This window comes from Carlito syrichta, unplaced genomic scaffold (assembly GCF_000164805.1).
Source record: "Carlito syrichta isolate Samal-C Ts95f unplaced genomic scaffold, Tarsius_syrichta-2.0.1 Scaffold302588, whole genome shotgun sequence".
Taxonomy (NCBI): Eukaryota; Metazoa; Chordata; class Mammalia; order Primates; family Tarsiidae; genus Carlito; species Carlito syrichta.
The window spans coordinates 66203-75479 of NW_007246684.1; the positions used below are offsets into that span (position 1 = coordinate 66203).

The 9277-nt window shown below is 36.3% G+C and overlaps 1 pseudogene; it reads right to left on the bottom strand.

Moving 5' to 3' along the window:
* Positions 1-3316: 3316 nt before the first annotated feature.
* On the bottom strand, positions 3317-4250 carry LOC110595548 (annotated as a pseudogene).
* Between the last annotated feature and the right edge of the window lie 5027 nt (positions 4251-9277).

Sequence of the window (9277 nt, forward strand, 5' to 3'; positions counted from 1 at the left end):
TTTTCTCTTGCTGCCTTTAGGATTTTTTCTTTTATAGTTATTTTGTTTAGATGAATTATTACGTGTCTGGGAATTGGTAGTCTCATTTGTTGTCTTGCAGGGGTTCTCTGAATCTCTTGTGCTTGAATTTTTGCATCACTGATGAGATGAGGGAAGTTTTCTTGAATGATTTCATGAAATGTTTACTCCAGTGTGACCTCTGACTCTCTCTGCCTCAGGAAAACCAATTACTCTTAGATTGGGTCTCTTGAAGTAATCATTCATCTCCTGAAGGTTTTGTTCTGACTTTTTAAGCTTCTTTTCTATGTTTTTGACAGTTTGGGTTAGTTCTGTATTTTGGTCCTCAAGTTCTGAGATTCTTTCTTCTTCTTGGCTAATTCTGCTTTCCATGCTTATTAGTTTATAATTTATTTCCATCAAAGTATTTTTTACTGCTGTTATTTCTGTCATCAGCTCCTTCCTATTTTCCTCTTGTCTCTCTTCAATTTTTTTAATTCTTTCTATTGATGCCTTAATGTCTGGTTTGTTGCATGTGACCAGTCATTCTGGGGGCTCTTCATTCTTTGTGTTCCAAAGTCTGTTTTCTGTGTGAGCCCTATATTATTCTTTTGGTTTTTCTTCATTTGTACAGATTTTTCCTCCCTTCTTTTCCTTCCCTCCACTTCCCCATCTTCTTTATTTTTGTTATTCAGGGTGGAGGGGCTTCTTTTACTTCTGTTTGTTCAATCTCTTATTCCTCCTAATGTATTTCCTCTTGCTTTGTCCAGTTCTGGAATTGGACTGTAGGTTGAGGGCAGTCCTTTTTGTAGTTTTGGGATTTAATTAAGGGGGGAGCTGTGGTTCAAATCTCTCTGCAGATCCCGGTATCCACCAACAGGTGTATGAGTAGTCTGAAACCCACTTCTCACTGCCTTGGAGTCTGTCTCTGCAGTGGGGTTGTAGGTTTACTCCCTGAAAGAAAAATGAGGTTAACAGAGGGAAGAGAATGGAACAGGCAGTGAGGGAAGGAGGGGGCTGGAGAGAGAGAGGAGTGAGAGGGAAAACAGATGAGTGTACCAACTGGTAAGTGAAAAGAGACACAAAGACTGAAACAAATATAAAGAAAAACAATAACCACGACTGAAAACTAACCAACAACCATATAAAAAGCTAAAACATATAATGGTGCTAATGTACACGCTGACCAACCTCCTTATTGGTGTGCTATTCCTTTATACAAAGATGGGGTTTACAGAGAAATAAGGAAAAAGAAAAAAAAAGGAAAAGCGATAGATTAAAGTCAGTAGACTAACAGAACCAACCAAGCACACTCTGAGACTGTTCCTTTAAGTTCAATGTCTTTTCAGTTCTGATTTATAACTGTCTTTGCAGACTGGTAGAATTGTTCACATTTAGGGTCAGTTGCTCCTGGCCTGCTGTGAAGAACAGTTCAGATATGAGCCCCTGCTCAGTCTATTACTGAGATCTGGCTTTTTCTAATTGAGCCTCTGCCATTTCCATTTTGATGTTGTTACCTTGGACCCCCAGCAGGTGATGCTATCTCATGGCTGCAGTCCAGAAGGGAGTGAGCTGGTTACGGATCTGTGACCTGTCGTGGCAATTTCTCTGTACACGGGCAGAGTTCACAGGCCTGTCTCCAGGCTAGGGGAGTGGTGTGGCAGTGGCAGCAGCAACCAGGCAGCAGCGATTTCAGAAGAACCTGCTTGCAAGGGCTTCACAGTCTGAAGTTGTGGTTCACTTCAGGCATAAGCTGGGAATGGCCGCAGTGGCAGCATCCATGACTGCAGAAGCAGCCCGGACTGCCGTAATATCTGAGTAGCCATGGCGGGTGAGGGTGGTAGCTGAGCTCCCTGTGAACTGCAGCCTGCAGAAGGTGGGAGCTGCAGCCCTTGGGAGAGAGCTAGGGTCTTTATGAGTGTTCTCTTTTGCAGAGGGTCTCACAGACCCAGAATCTCTTAATAAATGTATCACAGCATTGTTCACAATAGCAAGAACCTGGAAGCAACCATGCTGTCCATCAAAAGAGGACTGGATTAAAAAAATGTGATACATATACATGATGGAATGCTATGCAGCCATAAAAAAGAACAAAATCATGAATTTCACAGCAACCTGGATGGAACTAGAGTCTATAATACCAAGTGACCTCTCACAGAAACAAAGATCTGAGTATAAAACGTTCTCACTAATATAGTGGACCTTGATCATCCAACGTACTACCATAAGAAAATGACTGACAGTGGTGGGAAACTATGGGGGGGAAAGGGGAAGGGGGATGGGACTAATGGTAGTAAACATCTGTCTGGAGACAGGAGACACCTCTTATCAACAAGGGGCCCTGAACGAAGCATATTTGTATACCTAACCCTTAACTGTACCCACAATACCATAATTAAAATTTTTGATTATTTAAAAAAATATGAATTTATTAACATGATATGGTTTGATAATTCTGAGATATAGTTAGGTCACACTTTCTATTTAAAGTAAATTAGATTTAAATTTACACTCCTTGAGCAAGAACTAGCAGAGTAGAACAAAAATTTTATCAAATAAATTAATTTTTTTCCTCTAAGGTGTAAGAAACTTTTGTGAACGTGGTACACTAAATGTTTAATAATATTGCAATGCAGGATATTCCTTTTTCATGCTAAACACATATAATAGAGTAAGAAGAAAAAAATTTTTACAAACTTACTATAAAAGTGTATTCAATATAGTACTCTATTTTATTTTAGTGTCTTTTATTTTAAAATGCTTAATTATATTATTTGAAATATAATAATTTAATATTTTTCTGGTTAGCATTTAGAATGTGAATTCATTGGTAGTATACATTCTATCACTGACACAATACTAAGAAAGAGTTAAAGAATTTTATTTTAAATATAGTTGTCAGTTCATTGTAACTTAATTGCAAAAATAATATTTTATTCATGTATAATTATAATTTTTCAAGATACATTAAACTCCTATACAATACCCAGGGAGAAACAGAAAAGAAAGCCAAATAATAATATAAAAAGACTCTCTCATTATATCTTTGTCCTTCATTTTAACTTAACTTTTTTTTACTTATATTTTTTCCTGACTTCTAGAACTTAATTTTTTTCCAAATTTTCTATACAAACCTCACATCTCCAAGAGTTTCTGTTTATTTTCTAATTCAATGATCCCCAAGTACTCCTTTTAAAAGTGAGAATTATTTGCAAACCTATAAGCTAGATGCCTCACCATTTATTTGTCTTCATAATAAGAGCTTGCAAGTATACGAACCATCTCTTCATTTACTTATAAACTTCTAAAGTTAATTGGCTTAAAAACAGCATGGCTTTGTCATGAATCTCTTTAAAGCAGTCTTCACATCCTTATTCTGCAGGCTGTAGATCAAGGGGTTCCACATGGGGATCACCAAGGTGTCAAACACAGAAACCATCTTAGCAGTATCTAATGAACAGTTAATTTGAGGCTGCAAATACATGAACAACAGTGTCCCATAGAAAACTGTGACTGCCATCATATGTGAAGCACATGTGGGAAAAGCTTTCTTCCTTCTTTCTGATGGGCGTATTCTTAGAATGGACAAAACAATGTGGAAATAGGATACCACAACTAAAATCATGGAAAAGAACAAATTTGTAGCTGCAGATATAAAAACTACTGTTTCTGGAAAGTAAGTATCAGAGCAGGACAATGCTAACAGAGGCACATTATCACAGTAAAAATGATTGATTGTATTAGAAGAGCAATAAGAGACAGAGAATACAAAGGATGAAACCACAATTGCTGTGGAAAAGCCACAGAAGTATGTGAGGGATACCAGCAGAATGCAGATCCACCGAGAGACCACCACCATGTAGAGAAGAGGATTACAATGGCCACATAGCAGTCATAAGTCATCACAGTTAGCATGATAATCTCAGATACAATAAAAAACAAGAACCCTCCCAGTTGGATGGCACATTCATAGTAAGAGGTAGTCTTCTTCTTTACTAAAAAATGTATCAGCATTTTAGGGGCAATGACAGTAGAGTTGCCAAGATTGATGATAGCCAAATGTCTCAGAAAAAAAATACATGGGAGTTTGAAGTCGAGAGTCAACACTGGTGAGAGTGATGATGCCCAGGTTCCCTGCCACGGTCAGCCAGGAAGACCAGGAAGACCAGGAAGAGGGGAATTTGGAACTGTGGACTATCTGAGACACCCATGAGAATAAACTCAGTGACCTGGGTGAAATTTCCAGCAGCCATGTAGAAATTTGGGAATTCATCTGTTTGGGGAAAAAAAAAAGATGATTAAAATTTTTAAAAATTATTTTATAGGACTGCTGTTAGATGGCAAAGGCAATTCCTTGTGTGAGTTTTTTTTTAATTATGTATTAATCTAACTAGTTATTAATATCAGGTTCTTTGTAATTATTTCAGAGAGAGAAAGAGAATAGTAAGTATATTACATTAAACAGATGTTTCAGCATCATGCAACATTTCAAGGATTTACTTCCTCACAAACTTCTTGAATTATAAGTATGTTCCTAGCTTGCAAAAATTCAAGCCACGGTTCATATTTTATATTTCTTACATTGTGTGAGAAAGACTTAAGGCATGTGTCTCCAAATAACTTAATGGCTCCTTGTGATTTTCCTTAACCTGAGATACATTTTGTTTCCTTAAGGGTAGAAGATCCTAGGTACTATCTTGCCCCATTATCCTTTTTCCATTCTTGTATAATATATATTAGATATACAGTTAACTCATACATCTGTCATGTATGTCTGCTAACTGCTGTATTTCATTTTTACATAATTAACTCCTACTAAAATATGTGGAGATATGACCTCGGTTTTGTGTTTCAGGTTACTGGTTCTCATTTTAGCTTTCAATAAATAATATCAGCTAAAAGTGTACCACTTAGCCGGGCTCGGTGGCTCAGCCTGTAATCCCGCGCCTTTGGGAGGCTGAGGTGAGTGAATTGCCTGAGCCCGCGGGTTCGAGACCCGCCTGGGCTGCGAGACCTCATCTCTACAAAAAATCAAAAAATCAGCCGGGCGTGGTAGCGCATGCCTGTAATTCCGGCTACTAGGAAGGCTGAGGTGGAAGGATCGCCGAAGCCCAGCAGGTAGAGGCTGCGGTGGCCGGGAGCGGCCACTGCACTCCAGTCTGGGCGACAGAGTGAGACTCCAACTCAAAAAAAAAAAAAAAAGTGTATCACTTGTGTAATTTTTTGACATCACGCTTTCCTGAATACTACTTCCTATTCCTTCTTTCTCATTGCTTTTTTCCTTCTTTTCTCTCATGTTTGTACAATTGCTTGAAGTTTTTACATTGTATTTTATTTTTAATCACAATATATGCTTATAAAAGTTTGTTATTTTTATAATTTGTAAAATATATCTGCTCCTAGCCGGGCTCAGTGGTTCAGCCTGTAATCTTGCGCTTTTGAGAGACTGAGGGGAGTGGATTGCCTGAGCCCACGGGTTCGAGACCCGCCTGGGCAGCGAGACCGCATCTCTACAATAAATCAAAAAATCAGCCGGTCATGGTAGCGCATGCCTGTAATTCCGGCTACTTGGAAGGCTGAGGCGGAAGGATCACCAGAGGTCAGCATGTCGAGGCGGCGGTGGCCGGGAGCGGCCACTGTACTCTAGTCTGGGCGACAGAGTGAGACTCCAACTCAAAAAAAAAAAAATCTGCTCTTATTTTATATCCTTACTGATCTTTTCATATTTTTATATTTTTGTTATTGAATAAAAATAGATATTCTGACTACATAGAATTACTGTAATAATTACAATGCATGCATTTGTTATAGAATTACATGTTATTTTAATATGGCTGAATATTTTACTAGAATTGTTTACTTTAAGTGTGATCACTTGTCACTAAATAAACTAGTTAGGGTCCTTTTACATCAATAATTCATATTTCCAGTGGTGGGCACATGGCCCAGATAAATCCTGTTATAGTCATTTTTAGTAATTTGGAATTAAATTCTAGAAAGTCAAAACTATTTCATCATATATATCTCAGCAGTAAAATTTCAGAGCTGTTCACATTTTTCTTCTTCTGAAAAGTATATAATAAATAGAAAACATATTGTGCAGTATAAAAAATAATAAAGTGACAATGTAAAAATGATCAGAGAAGCAAGACCAAAATAATTTCCAACATTGTTAGTGTCTGATATTAGTTTGTTTCTGACACCAAGCATCATTCATTTCTTGGTTTTTTTGAATGATCGTCTTATTTATTTATCATATATATGGAGGTGCCAAAAAAATGTGTACACATTTTAAGTATAATGTTCACTCAAAAGATTGTGTTAATCAGATGAATGCTAGTGTCCCCCAACAATCGATGGATAGGACAGTCAAAGAAAATGACAAAAAACATGGCTGAGTGAATGTCATACTACACATTGCTACTGTAACTAGCTTCAGATAGTAACACAGATAACATAGATAGCATCTCTTAAAATGTGTGTACTTTTTTGGCATCCTCATATATATTTAATTTCTACTCTGTGTCAGGTGGCATTCAAGTGTCAAATAAATTACTCATTCCTCATCTTACAGATCTGTTATTCCAATGATACAGAAGAGATAAAAACTAGTAGACAAAAATATAAACAGGATAACTTCAGATTGTAATAAGTATAATAAGTACATTAAACAAAAGATACATGAGGCTTATAGGGCAGAATATTTTCACCTGTGTGGCTACTGGAAAGAACCAGCTAATTGATGAACCACAAAAACATATAATTCCAAGCAAGAATTCCAAGCAAGAATGAATAATTTAAAATGCTGCTCTGAGGTAAATGATAATCATCTTTTTAAAAAATGAGTTTTGGGGGTTATTTTGGAAGGAGAAAGGGGAAATCCCAATAGAAGACAATATGACTAGATTATAATGAAAAAGTGAAGAATTAGTAAAATCAAACAATAGAGGTCACAGTAAATATTTGTATCTTATTTTACGTGAATTGTGAGTCATGAAAGCATTTTAAGATAGGTGAATAACGTGATCAGGTTTACATTTTTAAAAGATGACTAATGTGATGAAGCTAATAAATTATGGGATTATGGAAGGTTAGAGGTGGGGCATGATTAAAAATTTTTAAAAATAAGTTAAGAGATTATAGTTGGATAGCTGGAGTAAAATAATGTTAGCTTTGGCCAAAGTGGAGAAGCTAAGATCAAAACATGGCAACATTGAGAGTTGATAGTAGAAACAAAGTGATCTCTTCAGTAGAATTCATATAACAAGTTATTAAAGAGAAATATGAGGTAATGAGAGATGGAAGACAGATAGTGACAGATTTTTGTGAAGTTTATTTTGGTTGGGGAAATGGCCATGAGATTTTTGAATATGAAAGAATATAATTTAAGATGAGGTGATCAAAGTAATGCTTTTGCTGAAAACTAATGTGTTACTGGTTTTATTCTTCTATGAAAAGTCATTAATTCATAAAGTTAATCATTTTTAATCACAAATATCATATGCATCCTCTAATTTTCTCCTTTAAATCTCTAGATTTCATAATTTGCTAACTTCCAGGAATATTCCCCCATCCTATGCACCATCCTCTGTTATTTCTTTAGGTCAAGACTTCATTAACACTGCCATTAATGTATCCTTCCTTGAGCCAGGCTCGGTGGCTCAGCCTATAATCCCGCGCCTTTGGGAGGCTGAGGTGAGTGGATTGCCTGAGCCCGCGGGTTCGAGACCCGCCTGGGCAGCGAGACCTCATCTCTACAATAAATCAAAAAATTAGCCAGGCATGATAGCGCGCGCCTGTAATTCCGGCTACTCGGAAGGCTGAGGCAGAAGGACCTCCGGAGTCCAGCAGGTTGAGGCTGCGGTGGCCGGGAGTGGCCCCTGCATTCCAGTCTGGGCGACAGAGTGAGACTCCAACTCAAAAAAAAGAAAAAGATGTATCCTTCCTGGTCACAAGTCAGGTTTCTCTGAGATTTGATGGTAGGAATGCCAGTCATTTTGACTTTTTAAGTAATTAAGATGTGTAACCTGAGCTATTCTTTAGAATAACTGAAATGAACTTTTGTTTCATTTTCAGTGCATTCCACAATTAGGTCCATATGGTTTTTCCAATCATGCTACCTTACTAAACACACACTGAAGGTCTATTTTTATCTCTAGTGCTTTGTGCCCTGCTTATATTGATTCTTCTGGGATATAGCTCCAGTTTTTTGAGAGGTAAAATCTTCTCTGAGAGAAGTTTTTCCATGATTTGTAGCACTGGCTCCATACAATCAGAAACTGGAAATGAACATAGTGTCAAACAAGACTATAAAACTTGAATTTTATAGTATTTGAGAATGTCATCCTTGATAATTCTCTGGGCATGTCCAATCTTTTCAATAACACTAGCAATTAATTAAGAGGGTAGGTGAGTTGTCTATAAATTAGCACCAGTGTTTTATAGCTAATAGATAACAATGACAGTCCTTAAAAGTATAATTTAGAAGTAGTTTCCATTTAGTTAGAATTTTCGCCAATTATAAAAGAAAACAAAGAAACTAAGCACAACACAGGAAGTGAATATTATCTTTCTGGGTTTTATACTCCCCTTGATAATATTATAGAATTTTTGTCCTATCAAACCAGAAATATAGGTTTCTTCAGTTTCTTGAAGTCTTGCTCCTACTTATGCAAATGCCTATCCTCAAATGGAATTCCCTTTCTTTTGATAGCTAGGAGAAATCCTTCTTTGTGATGTCTTCTAAACTAAAATGCTGACATATATTTTATTGTGAGATAGATGGTTTAACTAAACATGTTCTATTATTTCATTGATTATGCATTATGCATATATATTTGCCTAAATATTTCAATTTTAATGAATAATTTTTTCTGAGAAAGTTTGTGATCTATTTTTATATTGCCAAAAATGGGGGTATCATTTTGAATTTGGGTAGATGTGCACCAAATTGTCTTTCACAGATTATCCTGTTCAAACAGGATTTATTTTAAATAAATATCAAAAACTAAAACTATAATATAAACAGTCTCAGTGAGCAAAGATCTATTGTTTCAGTATGGCAATTAAGTAATTTACTTAAGTATATGAGCTGTATTGATGACATTTCCAATTTGGAAACATAAATAGTTTCATCATATTTGATTCCCTGTATTCCTAAAAATAGACATAAGTCTCAGAAACAAACTATAGTTGAAGCATTGTGTTATTTAATTGGACATAATTTCCTGTGACTTCCAGAATGAATGAGAAGTGGCTCTTTTTAAGGTATGATTTTGAA